This window comes from Anomaloglossus baeobatrachus, unplaced genomic scaffold (genome assembly GCF_048569485.1).
Source record: "Anomaloglossus baeobatrachus isolate aAnoBae1 unplaced genomic scaffold, aAnoBae1.hap1 Scaffold_296, whole genome shotgun sequence".
Lineage (NCBI taxonomy): Eukaryota > Metazoa > Chordata > Amphibia > Anura > Aromobatidae > Anomaloglossus > Anomaloglossus baeobatrachus.
In genome coordinates, this window is record NW_027442399.1 from 51,876 (window position 1) to 67,507 (window position 15,632).

The window sequence follows — 15,632 nt, forward strand, 5'->3', positions numbered from 1 at the left end:
TCCGGGCGATGTCTCTCTTGGGGGATGTCACTGTGGTGGCTGTTGCCCGCTTCCGTGCCCTTTTTGTAATGGGGATATATTTACAAGGGATTAAATTAGTGTTCACACGTGACCCCACTTGCGGTGTTGTGGCTATATGGATGGAGCCGCCGCTGCAGAATGTCACTACTGGGGCTGGTGTTATTTGCAGCTTGGATAGTAGACCCTCCGCAAGCAGGATCGGGCCCCAGAGGATGGGTGATGTGATAGGTGTTAGAAAAAGGGAGTCCACACTAAGGTTTAGTGCAACTGGTTTTTGTCCTTTGACAATACAGACAATCTGTGGTGGCCCTTGACAAAGGACACGAAACGCACGTCGGGCCTAGACCGTGGACATTTTTTGATTGCGGCATTCTGTGCCTTGTATGTACTGATGCACCCTGCATATTATATTAGTGTTACTTTTACCTTTGATCCTTTGAGATATTGACTTATATATGGGTCTGATAGATCCTCGCAGGAACTCATGGTTGATATTTTATATATGGTAGCATTCTGATTTTTGAACATAGCCAGAGTGGGGGTATATCCGATAACGTTACCCGCTTGGGATGTATATTGTGTCCCACTCTGACTGTTTTCAATTCATATACTGATGTCCCGATACCCACCCCTGTGGAGTTTTCCATCTCTTCTTGTAATTGTCTCCCATGCCCCACTGTGACCCAAAGTTTGTGTCACAGATTTGGTGTATACCATTTTTTTAATAGTTTGTATTTTGTACATCCTTAATAAAATTGTGTTTGACAATATTTACTCTTTCATGTGTTTTTGGACACATAGTTTTTTGGTTTCACTCACGGCAGGTTGGTAATAACTGGTTGCCCGAGGCCGGCTGGTTTCGCCTCCCTTCGTTCCAGTGCCAGTTTGGTGATTTGGTACCTTCTTCCCCTGCACCTGTCTCTGGTAAATGGGTCCCCGTGGCGTAGAGGAACTGGGGGGTTCCCGTTCGGTGGTTTGTCCATTTCTGTCCGCCTGACGGTAGCATGAACCCTGTGGGGATGTAGTCTCTGGTCCTGTCTCCGACTCTCCCTTTGCTACTGAGTCTTTGGATTCATTGCATCATTTGTCCAACTCTTGAACCAACATTCCGCAGGAATAACACCTAATGATTGCAGAAACCACAGAAAAACACTTGGGATGGTGCATAACCTCAGTAAAATTCTTTTATTTTATTCATTTCCAAATATAAAAAATCCATTTACAAAAATGCACATATGTATATAACTGGGTCCAATTCCTAATCACACTGGACTAGCTCCAATACCGCTCTAATAGGTTGCAGACAGCTGCATAGACTAATAATGGCTTATAGTAAGCCTCCACTAAAATCCTGATATATTTCCTTTATATCCGGTAATCTCTCCCTTATAACGGGCTCCCTGTGAGTGCATCACCCAGAGCCTGCAGCAGCGCTATGCGTCTGGGGATTCCAGGCAAGATCCGGTCACTCTGAATAACAATAATAGTAATAAAGTGGAGCGCAGCTGAAACTAACCTGTATGGAGTTACTGGCGGTTGTGCCGTCCTTGGTCCCTGAGTCTTTGGATTCGTAGGGTTAGCCAGGTCCTTCATGGTCCCCTCGCTGTGCAGGTGTTAACAGGCCAGCTTCGAGCTCTTTCCTGTCCTAGGGTCCTGTACCCCGTCAGTGCGTAGTTCCTGGGAGTACTCCACCGTACTCCATCGGCAACCACCTCTTCTGGGTACCAGGTCACCGTTAATCCGCGTCAGACCGTCACTTCACTTCCACCTTCACACACCACAGTGACCCGACTACAAACTCTCTCTGAGTGCACTGTCTCACTGCAGTTTCTCTTCTGACTACTGTCTTCCTGTCTGCTCTGTCCTCAGTCTGCCCCTCCCACCTGGTCAACTAGTGGACTGGCGTGGCTCCACCTATAGGCGGCCATCCGTTGACAAATAACACTCAGATCAAAAATACAGACTTCTGGATGAGCTCTGTGTGTATGATTGCACGTGAAATACCCTATAGCGGGCTTTACACACTACGATATCGTTAATGAATTATCGTCGGGGTCACAGTGTTTGTGACGCACATCCGGCGTCATTAACGAGATCGTAGCGTGTAACACTTATGTGCGACCTAAAACGATTGCAAAAGCGGCAAAAATCGTTTGCTGCGGAGAGGTCGTCCTAAAACAAAAAATCATTTACCTCTCATTAGTGATGTTGGTCCTCGTTCCTGCGGCAGCACACATCGCTGTGTGTGACACCGCAGGAGCGAGGAACATCTCCTTACCTGCCTCCACCAGCAATGCAGAAGGAAGGAGGTGGGCAGGATGTTTACGTCCCGCTCATCTCCGCCCCTCCGCTTCTATTGGATGCCTGCCGTGTGATGTCTCTGTGACGCCGCACGACTCGCTCCCTTAGGAAGGAGGCGGGTCGCCAGCCAGAGCGATGTCGCAGGGCAGGTAAGTACGTATGACGGGGTTAAGCGAGGTTGTGCGCGACGGGCAGCGATTTGCCCGTGTCGCACAACCGACGGGGGCGGGTACAATCGCTTGCGATCTCGCTAGCGAGATCGCAGTATGTAAAGCCCGCTTATAGGTTTATCTCGTTGGAGTATGAGAGCACAAGCCAAAGGTCAGTTGATAAGTATGAAATGTATTTTTTCTGTTGACTTTGTAGTTACAATGAATTTATTAACCCCTGAAAGGGAACCTGTCACCAGATTTGTCCCCTATAAGCTGCGGCCACCACCACTGAGCTCTTATATACAGCATTCCAGAATACTGTATATAAGAGCCCAGGCCACTCTGTAAAATGTAAAAAAGACCTTTATTATAATCACCTGCGGGGAGATTGGGTCCAATGGGAGTCACTGGTCTCGGGTCCAGTGCTTCCTCTATCCTGTGCAGTCGTCGTCCTTCTTCCTAGCTCCATGTGGATGACACCGATGGATGTCGCTCGTAGAACGTAAAAAACACTTTTATAGTACTCACCTGCAGGGCAGTTCGGTCCAGTAGGTGTCGCTGCTCTCCGATCCAGCTCCTACTCTTTGCAGTGATCTCCGTCCTCCTTCTACCCAGCCCAGTATGGATGACGCATCTACGTCATCCACACAGGCCAACACTGCAGTTCAGCGCAGGCACCCTTTGATCTGCCCTACTGAGGGCAGATCACAGTACTGGAAAGCGCAGGAGCGAGAAAAGGTTACAGACCGCCCGTGCATGCGCACTACAATACTTTGATCTGCTTTGCGCAGGGCAAATCAAAGTGCGCATGCGCAGGACCACAATGCGAGGGACGAGTTAATATTTTGACTAACATCATTGACTTAACCATATGACTGAAAAGTGGGAGAAAAAACCCCTCAATGTAGTGAAATGGCGGGTGGAAAAAAAGCCATTACTTTTTGGGCTTTTCTTTTTACTGCATTCAGTGTGCAGTATAAACCTACAGCATGATTCTTCCGAGTTGTTTTTATTTTTGTTTGTTTGGATCAAAAGAAAAATCATAATTTGTTTTAAATATTCATATATTTGGTTTGCGTTGCTATCCTCTAACACCCATAACTTTATTTCTTCATCGTTCCTTATGGGAGACCCAAACCATGGGGTGTATAGCTTATGCCTCCGGAGGACACACAAAGTACTACACTAAAAAGTGTAGCTCCTCCCTCCGAGCCTATACACCCCCTGGATGACAGAATCCAACCAGTTTAATGCTTTGTGTGCAGGAGGTCACACACACACATGCATCCTCTTTTGATTTTTGATTTTTATTTAAAGATTTGGAAGAAAAGCGGGTCCACCGGACTCCCGGCATGTCCCTTCTCACCCCACTGTGTCGGCGGTGCTGTTAAGGTTGACCTTAAGGCTGGAGCCTTCCATGCCGCGCTCCTTCACCATCCCTACGGGCTCTGGCTTGAAGTGGGAGCCTTCACGGTTCTCACTGCTCTGCAGGAGACCGGTCTCCATCCACAGCCCTTTTCAGGCCCCTGTTGGACGGAGCGCTCACCCCCCCCAGGGACCTGGCTCTGCGTCTCAAAAGCTAAGTATTGAGACGGTATTCAGGGGTCCCTTCTGCATTTTATTGTGGGGAGAGTGTGTTATTTGGGCAATGCTGCTTCATAAGTCCCTTTACTGTGATTTCCGGCCGGTTCTCTGTTTTTTTCCTGAGAACCGCGCCGAGGGTGCCTGATCGTCGGCCGCATGGATAAATTTAGGCCCCGGCTTCGGCTGCGGCCTAGTTTCGTTTCTCTGCCCCTGCATGTCAGTCATGCAGGGGGGCAGTGCAGCGCCGCCCACCGGCCGTTCAGCACAGGGGAGGACACTCCTCTCTGAGGAGATGATTCCCTCCCCTGTATTTCTCCTTAGCCCTCCGGTTCCCGCTCTTGGATTAACCCCCACCCCCCCTCCTCACTCCAGCACCATTTTCTCAGCGTTTTTACACTGGTTGGCGCTGGCTGCTGCAGCACTGCAGAAGGAGTGAATTATCTGTCTGGGGATCCAAGCTGGGAATCCGGAGGGCACACAAAACGGTCTGGTAAGCCACAACCTCTGGTTGTGGACTTTTTATGCACTCTCTGGTGGCTTTCTGAAGGAGTGAATTCTCTACTACAGAACATCCTCCTCAGCAGCATGTCTCACACCAGGAGCAAGGCTGCAAGGCTGCACTCTATATGCATTGCATGTAAGCTCATACTGCCCGAACCGAGCACAGACCCACACTGTGATGCCTGCTCTAATGTGGTGGTGCCTCAGCCTGGAGTCTCCCCAGGGGTCCCTCCGGCTGCTCCAGCCCCGGTGGCTGAACCCCCGGCTTGGGTAGCATCTTTTTCTAAGGCTATTTCCCAGTCCTTTGCCGACTCCATGGGACAGTTGTCCCGGACGCTGCTGAGCATGCATCAGCCCCCTTCTCAGGGTGCCTCTGCTGCTCCGACTCGCTCTACAGAGCTCACAGAGTCTGTTTCCTCTGATCCCAGACCCCGTCCTCCTAAACGGAGACGCAGGGACTCTTCTCCTTCCTCGTCCCACGGCTCTGATTCACGGGCCGAATGGCAAGGCGAGGAGGATGCCCTTACTGTGGGCTCAGACGCTACGTCTATGTACCCCATTGATACCGAAGGTGATGCAGATGTTAGCGATTTGATTGCGTCCATTAACTCCGTACTGGACCTTAATCCACCAGTGTCTGATGAACAAGCTTCTTTGGTAGAAAAACACCAGTTTACCTCACCTAAGAGAGCAAGGAGTACGTTTTTTAACCACTCCAGTTTTCAGGCCACTGTGACCAAACCCAGGGCCTGTCCTGACAAACGCTTTCCTAAGCGTACTTCTGATGACCGTTTTCCTTTTCCACCAGAGGTGGTCAAGGAATGGGCTCAGTCACCAAAGGTAGATCCTCCGGTGTCTAGAATCTCAGCCCGGACAGTTGTGTCTGTGGCGGATGGCACCTCTCTTAAGGACTCCACTGACCGCCAGGTTGACCTTCTGGCCAAATCTGTATATGAAGCGGCAGGGGCCTCTTTCTCCCCGTCTTTTGCAGCAGTGTGGGCCCTTCAGGCCATCTCTGCTTCCCTGGCGGAGATGCACTCCCTTACCAGGGACTCTATGCCCGAAATGGTGGCCTTAACTTCCCAAGCCTCGGCTTTTTCGTCCTATGCCATGTCTGCCATTTTGGAGGCGTCTCACCGCACAGCGGTAGCCTCAGCTAATTCCCTCGCGATCCGCAGGATCTTGTGGCTTCGTGAGTGGAAAGCAGACGCTGCTTCCAAGAAGTTTCTAGCCGGGCTCCCTTTTTCTGGGACCCGACTGTTCGGTGAACAACTGGATGAAATCATTAAGGAAGCTACTGGCGGGAAGAGTACTTCCTTGCCACAAACTAAGGCCAGGAAACCTGTCCAGGGCAGGAACCAGTCGAGGTTTCGGTCCTTTCGTTCCTCAAACTGGTCCTCCTCTAAGCCCTCAGCCTCGTCCACTAACTCGGCTAAGGATCGAAAACCCAACTGGCGCTCGAAGCCTCGTCCCCAGAAGAACGGAGGAGCCGCTGCCACCAAGGCAGCCTCCTCTTGACTATCGGGCCGCGCCAGCAGCGTCCTTAGTCGGTGGCAGGCTCTCCCACTTTGGCGACGTGTGGTTTCAACACGTCTCCGACCAATGGGTGCGGGATATCATCTCCCACGGCTACAGGATAGAATTTTCTTCCAGCCCGCCAAACAGATTTTTTCTGTCCACTCCCCCCTGCTCCAAGGCCGCCGCCTTCTCTCAGGCCGTGGCTTCCTTGCAGGCCAACGGAGTAATTGTACCGGTTCCCGCTCGGGAACGGTTCAGAGGTTTCTACTCAAACCTCTTCCTAGTCCCCAAAAATGACGGTTCCTTCCGGCCCATCCTGGATCTCAAGCTTCTCAACAAGCATGTTCAGGTGCGGCACTTTCGCATGGAATCTCTGCGATCGGTCATTGCCTCAATGACCCAGGGAGACTTTCTTGCATCCATCGACATCAAAGATGCCTATTTGCATGTGCCAATTGCAGTTTCACACCAGCGTTGGCTCCGTTTTGCAATCGGGGAGGACCACTTCCAATTCGTGGCTCTCCCCTTCGGGCTAGCCACGGCACCTCGAGTATTCACCAAGGTCATGGCAACAGTGGTTGCGGTTCTGCACCTCCAGGGGTTGGCAGTGATTCCGTACCTGGACGACCTTCTAGTCAAGGCGTCCTCGAGTGCAGAATGTCAGCGGAGTGTCTCGCTCACTCTTGCCACGCTTGTCCAGTTCGGGTGGCTTGTCAATCTGCCAAAGTCCACTCTGGTCCCGACCCAGAAACTCACGTACCTTGGGATGCAATTCGAGACTCTGCCGGCACTTGTCAAGCTGCCCTTAGTCAAACAGCAGTCCCTTCTGGGGGCGGTGCGCTCTCTCCTGAGGCCCCGCCGTTATTCCCTCAGGCGCCTGATGCAGGTGCTGGGTCAAATGGTAGCCTCCATGGAGGCGGTTCCCTTTGCCCAGTTCCATCTGCGTCCCCTGCAGCTGGACATTCTCCTCTGTTGGGACAAGCGGACCGCTTCCTTGCACAGGCTAGTGGCTCTGTCGCCTCAGACCAGGAGCTCTCTTCAGTGGTGGCTTCGGCCCCTCTCTCTGTCTCAGGGACGCTCCTTCCTGACCCCGTCCTGGGTGATCCTCACCACGGATGCCAGTCTGTCCGGCTGGGGAGCAGTCTTTCTCCACCACCGAGCACAGGGCACTTGGACTCCGTCCGAATCAGCCCTCTCGATCAATGTGCTGGAGATCAGAGCTGTGCTCTTAGCTCTCGAAGCCTTTCACCACCTGTTGGCGGGCAAGCACATTCGAGTCCAGTCAGACAACGCGACAGCGGTTGCCTACATCAATCACCAGGGCGGGACTCGCAGCCGCCTGGCAATGTTGGAGGTCCAACGTATCCTTCAGTGGACGGAGGACTCCAAGTCCACCATATCCGCAGTCCACATCCCAGGCGTAGAAAACTGGGAGGCAGATTATCTCAGCCGTCAAACCGTGGACAGCGGCGAGTGGGCCCTGCATCCGACGGTGTTCCGGTCAATCTGCCGCAAGTGGGGCACTCCGGAAGTCGATCTCATGGCATCCCGGCACAACAACAAGGTCCCGGTTTACGTGGCTCGTTCCCACGATCCTCAGGCCTTGGCAGCGGACGCGCTGGTTCAGGATTGGTCCCAGTTCCGTCTAGCCTACGTGTTTCCTCCCCTAGCTCTCTTGCCCAGAGTACTGCGCAAGATCAGGATGGAGGGCCGTCGGGTCATAATCATTGCTCCAGACTGGCCCAGACGAGCTTGGTACCCAGACCTGCTCCGTCTGTCCGTGGAACTGCCGTGGCGTCTCCCAGACCGCCCAGACCTTCTCTCACAAGGTCCGTTTTTCCGCCAGAATTCTGCGGCCCTCAGATTGACGGCGTGGCTCTTGAGTCCTGGATCCTGACGGCTTCAGGCATTCCTTCCGAGCTCATCTCTACTATGACTCAGGCTAGCAAGTCTTCCTCGGCCAGGATTTACCACAGGACTTGGAGAATTTTCCTGTCCTGGTGTCGTTCATCCGGCCATGCTCCTTGGCCTTTTTCCTTGCCGACCATCCTGTCCTTTCTGCAGTCTGGTCTGCAGCTAGGACTATCTCTCAATTCCCTCAAGGGACAGGTCTCGGCTCTTTCAGTGTTGTTCCAGCGGCGTATCGCTCGGCTGGCTCAGGTGCGCACCTTCATGCAGGGCGCATCTCACATCATTCCTCCTTATCGGAGGCCCTTGGATCCCTGGGACCTTAATCTGGTCCTCACGGCCTTACAGAAACCCCCCTTTGAGCCTCTTAGGGAGGTTCCCTTGTTTCGACTTTCCCAGAAAGTGGTTTTTCTGGTGGCCATAACCTCTCTCAGGAGAGTCTCTGATTTGGCTGCGCTCTCTTTGGAGTCACCCTTTTTGGTTTTTCCCCAAGACAAGGTGGTTCTCCGTCCGACGCCGGATTTTCTCCCTAAGGTGGTGTCTCCTTTCCACCTTAACCAGGACATTTCATTGCCTTCCCTTTGTCCGGCCCCTGTGCATCGCTTCGAGAAAGCGTTACATACTTTAGATTTGGTGCGGGCGCTCCGGATCTATGTGTCTCGCACCGCTGCTCTTAGGCGGTGCACTTCTCTTTTTGTCCTGACCGCAGGTCAGCGCAAGGGGCTCTCGGCTTCCAAACCGACCCTAGCTCGTTGGATTAGGTCGGCCATATCCGATGCCTACCAATGTGCTCAGGTGCCTCCCCCGCCGGGGATTAAAGCGCACTCGACCAGAGCTGTCGGTGCCTCTTGGGCTTTCAGGCACCAGGCTACGGCTCAGCAGGTCTGTCAGGCTGCCACTTGGTCCAGTCTGCATACCTTTTCAAAGCACTACCAAGTGCATGCTCATGCTTCGGCAGATGCGAGCTTGGGCAGACGCATCCTTCAGGCGGCTGTCGCCCATTTGTGAAGTTAGGTTTTACCTACTTCTCAGTTATCTGTTTATTCCCACCCATGGACTGCTTTGAGACGTCCCATGGTTTGGGTCTCCCATAAGGAACGATGAAGAAAAAGAGAATTTTGTTTACTTACCGTAAATTCTTTTTCTTATAGTTCCGACATGGGAGACCCTGCACCCTCCCTGTTGCCTGTTGGCAGTTCTTGTTCCGTGTGTTTTCACCGGCTGTTGTTGTAGACAGAGGTTCCGGTTATTCCGGGTGTTACTCTATTTCTACTTATGGGTGGATGTCCTCCTTCAGCTTTTGCACTAAACTGGTTGGATTCTGTCATCCAGGGGGTGTATAGGCTCGGAGGGAGGAGCTACACTTTTTAGTGTAGTACTTTGTGTGTCCTCCGGAGGCATAAGCTATACACCCCATGGTTTGGGTCTCCCATGTCGGAACTATAAGAAAAAGAATTTACAGTAAGTAAACAAAATTCTCTTTTTTTTCATCGGAAAAGCGGTGTGAGGGCTTGTTTTTGTTTTCTTATTTATTGGGGTACATACCTAATTTTGATTTCCTTTTATTACATTTTTATCCTGACCCAAAAATGGAAATTATGCAACTATAGGGACCTGCAGATATATCCCGTTGGGTGGCGATATGGGTGTGCATTGGCTACGGAACCGTTTGAATGCCATCAGCGATTGAACGCGATATCTAAATTGTTAAACAGCAGCGATTGAAGAAAGTGCTGGCTGTATAACACAGCCGCCATCTTCCCTGTAAGGAGGAATCTCATACATTTTCTATGCTGACGTGCATTCTAGTACTTAGATACTTTTCTTTATCGTTCCTATGGGAGACCCAGACATTGGGTGTATAGCTTCTGCCTCCGGAGGACACACAAAGTACTACACTCAAAAGTGTAGCTCCTCCCTCTGAGCTTATACACCCTCTGGAGGACGAGATCTAACCAGTTCATTGCTTTGTGTTCAGGAGGCATACATCCACACATGCATTCTCATCTGACTTTTCATTTTTGGAAAGAGCTGGAAGAAAAGCGGGTCCAATTCTGGACCCCCAGCATGTCCCTTCTCACCCCACTGTGTCGGCGGTGTTGTTAAGGTTGATTCCAAGGCTGGAGCCTTACATGCCGCACTCCTTCACCATCCCTCGGGCTCTGGCTTGAAGTGGGAGCCAGCACGGTTCTCCATGCTTTGCAGGAAACCGGTCTCCATCCGCAGCCCTTCAGGATCCTGCTGGACCGGAGCACTCATCCCCAGGGACCTGGAACCCTGCGTCTCAAGCAAGCTAAGTACCTGAGACGTTTATATTCTGGGGTCCCTGTACTTTATTATGGTGGGAGAGTGTGCTGTGTAACTTTTCTGACATTTCCAGCCGGTTCTCTGGCTGTCGCCTGAGAACCGCGCCGATGGTGCCTGCGCGCCGGCCGCATCGCTCAAATTTAGGCCCCGGGTTCGCCGGAGGCCTACTTTCGATTTCACTGCCCTCGCATGTCAATCATGCAGAGGGACAGTGCGGCTCCGCCCAGCGGCCGTTCGGCACAGGGGAGGGACACTCCTCACTGAGTACATGTCCCCTCCCCTGTAAGTCTCCTTGGCCCTCCAGTTCCCGCTGTCAGAGCAGGTCCCGTCCCCTCTCCTCGCTCCGGCGCCATTTTATCAGCGGTTTTCTCTGTGATCAGCGCTGGCTGCAGCATGCCTGCTAAGCTGCTTGGGGGTCCGGGCTGTGGGATCTGGAGGGCACACAAACAGTCTGGTAAGCCACAACCTCCGGTTGTGGACCTTCTTATATACTCTCTATGGGTCATTCTGGCTCAGAGCCCCCACTCCAGCAGCATGTCTCACACAAGGAGCAAGGCTGCAAGGCTGTACTCAGTATGCACTGCATGTAAGCTCGTGCTGCCTGAACCGAGCATATATCCACATTGTGATGCCTGCTCTAACCTGACAATGCCTCAGCCTGGAATCGCACCCCCAGTGGTCCCTCCGGCTGCTCCGGCTCCGGTGGCTGAACCCCCGGCTTGGGTAGAATCCTTCTCTAGGTCAATCTCCCAGTCTTTTCCCCGACTCCATGGGACAGCTGTCCTGGGCTTTGCTGAACATGCATCAGCCCCCTTCTCAGGGCGCCTCTGCTGCTAGGGCTCTCTCAGCGGAGCTCACAGAGGATTCCTCATCTGGTCCCAGACCCCGTCCTCCTAAAAAGAGACGCAGGGCTCCCTCTCCTTCCTCGTCCCGCGGCCCTGTTTCAGGAGCTGACTCGCAGGACGAGGAGGATGCCTTTACAGGGGGCTCGGAGACTACCTCCATGTGCCCCATTGATCTGTCCGAAAGTGACTCCGATGTTAGTGATTTGATTGCGTCCATTAATTCGGTACTGAACCTCAATCCGCCAGTCTCAGAGGAGCAACCCTCTCTGGCAGAAAAGCACCAGTTTACCTTGCCTAAGAGGACAAAGAGTGTGTTCTTTAACCACTTCAGTTTTCAGGCCGCTGTGTCCAAGCCCAGGGCCTGTCCTGACAAACGCTTCCCAAAGCGTGGTTCTGATGACCGTTTTCCTTTTCCACCTGAGGTGGTCAAGGAGTGGGCTCATTCACCAAAAGGTAGACCCCCCGGTGTCTACACTCTCAGCCCGGACTGTTGTATCAGTGGCTGATGGTACCTCTCTTAAGGATTCCACTGACCGCCAGGTTGACCTTCTGGCCAAATCTGTATTTGAAGCGGCAGGGGCCTCGTTCTCGCCGACTTTTGCAGCAGTGTGGGCTGTCAAAGCCATCTCTGCTTCTCTAGAGGAGATCCATTGCCTCGCCAGGGAATCTATGCCCGAAATGGTTACCTTAACTTCCCAAGCTTCGGCTTTTTCATCCTATGCCATGTCTGCCATGCTGGAGGCTTCTCACCGCACGGCGGTGGCTTCGGCTAATTCCCTCGCTAGCCGCAGGATCTTGTGGCTTCGAGAGTGGAAGGCAGATGCTTCTTCAAAGAAGTACCTTGCTGGGCTCCCTTTTGCTGGGTCCAGGCTATTCGGTGAACAACTGGATGAAATTATTAAGGAAGCTACTGGCGGGAAGAGTACTTCCATGCCACAAACCAAACCCAGGAAACCTGTCCAGGGTAGGAATCAGTCGAGGTTTCGTTCCTTTCGTTCCTCCAACTGGTCAACCTCTAAGCCCTCGGCCTCGTCCACTAACTCAGCCAAGGACCAAAAATCCAGCTGGCGCACAAAAGCGCGTCCACAAAAGACCGCAGGAGCTGCTGCCACTAAGGCAGCCTCCTCTTGACTATCTGTCCGTGCCAGCAACGTCCTTAGTCGGTGGCAGGCTCTGCCACTTTGGCGACGCGTGGTTTCAACACGTCTCTGATCAGTGGGTGCGGGATATCATCTCCCACGGCTACAGGATAGAATTCTCTTCTAGCCCGCCAAACAGATTTTTTCTGTCAACTCCCCCCTGCTCCAAGGCCGCCGCCTTCTCATAGGCCGTGGCATCCTTGCAGGCCAACAGAGTAATTGTACCGGTTCCCGCCCGGGAACGGTTCAGAGGTTTCTATTCAAATCTCTTCCTAGTCCCCAAAAAGGACGGTTCCTTCCGGCCCATCCTGGATCTCAAGCTTCTCAACAAGCATGTTCAGGTGCGGCATTTTCGCACAGAGTCTCTGCGGTCAGTCATTGCCTCAATGACCCAAGGAGATTTCCTGGCATCCATCGAAGAGATGCCTATCTACATGTGCCAATTGCAGTTTCACACCAGCGTTGGCTACGTTTTGCAATCGGAGAGGAACATTTCCAATTCGTGGCTCTCCCCTTCGGGTTAGCCACGGCCCCTCGGGTATTCACCAAGGTCATGGCAGCAGTGGTTGCGGTTCTGCACCTCCAGGGGTTGGCAGTGATTCCTTACCTGGATGACCGTCTAGTCAAGGCTTCATCCAGCGCAGACTGTCAGCGGAGTGTCTCTCTCACTCTCGCCACTCTAGCCCAATTCGGGTTGCTGGTCAATCTGCTCAAATCCACTCTGACACCGACCCAGACGTACCTAGGGATGCAGTTCGAGACTCTGCCGGCACTTGTGAAGCTGCCCTTAGTCAAACAGCAGTCCCTCCAACTGGCGGTGCGCTCTCTGCTGAGGTCCCACCGTTATTCCATCAGGCACCTGATGCAGGTGCTGGGTCAGATGGTGGCGTCAATGGAGGCGGTTCCCTTTGCCCAGTTCCATCTGCGTCCTCTACAGCTGGACATTCTAGCTGTTGGGACAAGCGGCCTTCCTCCTTGCACAGGCTAGTGGCTTTGTCGCCACAGACCAGGAGCTCCATTCAGTGGTGGCTTCGGCCCCTCTCTCTGTCTCAGGGGCGCTCCTTCCTGGCCCGTCCTGGGTGATCCTCACCACGGATGCCAGTCTATCCGGCTGGGGAGCGGTATGTCTCCACCACCGAGCGCAGGGCACTTGGACTCCGTCCGAGTCAGCCCTCTCGATCAATGTGCTGGAAACCAGAGCTGTGTTTCTAGCTCTCCTAGCCTTTCACCACCTGTTGGCGGGCAAGCACATCCGAGTCCAGTCAGACAACGCGACAGCGGTTACCTACATCAATCACCAAGGCAGGACACGCAGCCGCCTGGCAATGTTTGAGGTTCAACGCATCCTTCAATGGACGGAGGACTCCAAGTCCACCATATCCGCAGTCCACATCCCAGGCGTGGAAAACTGGGAAGCAGATTATCTCAGCCGTCAAACCGTGGACAGTGGCGAGTGGTCCCTGCATCCGGCAGTGTTTCAGTCTCTGCCGCAAGTGGGGCACTCCGGAAGTGGACCTAATGGCATCCCGTCACAACAACAAGGTTCCGGTTTACGTGGCTCGCTCCCACGATCCTCAGGCCTTTGCAGCGGACGCTCTGGTTCAAGACTGGTCCCAGTTTCGTCTGTCCTACGTGTTTCCCCCTCTAGCTCTCTTGCCCAGAGTCCTGCGCAAGATCAGAATGGAGGGCCATCGAGTCATCCTCATTGCCCCGGACTGGCCCAGGCGAGCTTGGTATCCAGACCTGCTCCATCTGTCCGTAGAGGTGCCGTGGCATCTTCCGGACCGTCCAGACCTTCTCTCACAAGGTCCGTTTTTTCCGCCAGAATTCTGCGGCTCTCAGATTGACGGCGTGGCTCTTGAGTCCTGGATCTTGACGACTTCTGGTATCCCCCCTGAAGTCATCTCCACTATGACTCGGGCCCGTAAGTCTTCCTCTGCCAAGATCTATCACAGGACTTGGAAGATTTTCCTGTCCTGGTGTCGCTCTTCCGGGCATTCTCCTTTGCCTTTTTCCTTGCCGACCCTTCTGTCTTCTCTACAGTCCGGTCTGCAGCTTGGACTGTCCCTCAACTCTCTCAAGGGACAAGTCTCAGCTTTGTCAGTGCTGTTCCAGCGGTGTATCGCCCGGCTGGCTCAGGTCCGCACCTTCATGCAAGGTGCGTCTCACATCATTCCGCCTTACCGGCGGCCCTTGGATCCCTGGGACCTCAATTTGGTTCTCACGGTTTTGCAGAAGCCCCCCTTTGAGCCTCTTCGGGAGGTTTTTTTGTTTCGTCTTTCACAGAAGCTGGTCTTTCTAGTGGCCATAACTTCCCTCAGGAGAGTCTCTGATTTAGTTGCGCTCTCTTCCGAGTCACCTTTTTTGATTTTTCATCAAGATAAGGTGGTTCTCTGTCCGACTTCGGACTTTCTCCCTAAGGTGGTTTCTCCTTTCCACCTTAACCAGGACATTACCTTACCTTCCTTTTGTCCGGCTCCTGTTCATCGCTTTGAAAAAGCGTTGCATACTCTGGATCTGGTGCAGGCGCTCCGGATCTATGTGTCTCGCTCCGCTGCTCTTAGGCGGTGCACCTCTCCTTAGCCCGTTGGATTAGGTCAACCATTTTGGATGCCTACCAGTGTTCTCAAGTGCCTCTCCCGCCGGGGATCAAGGCACATTCGACCAGAGCTGTTGGTGCCTCTTGGGCTTTTAGGCACCAGGCTACGGCTCAGCAAGTCTGTCAGGCTGCCACTTGGACTAGCCTGCATACCTTTTCAAAGCACTACCAAGTGCATGCTCATGCTTCGGCAGATGCGAGCTTGGGCAGACGCAACCTTCAGGCGGCTGTCGCCCACTTGTGAAGTTAGGCTCCGCCTACTTCTCAGTTTTTCTGTTTATTCCCACCCATGGACTGCTTTGAGACGTCCCAATGTCTGGGTCTCCCATAAGGAACGATAAAGAAAAAGAGAATTTTGTTTACTTACCGTAAATTCTTTTTCTTATAGTTCCGTATTGGGAGACCCAGCACCCTCCCTGTTGCCTGTTGGCAGTTTCTTGTTCCGCGTGTTATCACCGGCTGTTATTGTAGACAGAGGCTCCGGTTGTTCCGGTTCTTGCTCTGTTTTTACTTGTGGGTGGCTATTCTCCTTCAGCTTTTGCACTAAACTGGTTAGATCTCGTCCTCCAGAGGGTGTATAAGCTCAGAGGGAGGAGCTACACTTTTGAGTGTAGTACTTTGTGTGTCCTCCGGAGGCAGAAGCTATACACCCAATGTCTGGGTCTCCCAATACGGAACTATAAGAAAAAGAATTTACGGTAAGTAAACAAAATTCTCTTTTTCTGTTGAAAAAAAGGTGATGGACACATTGATAAGT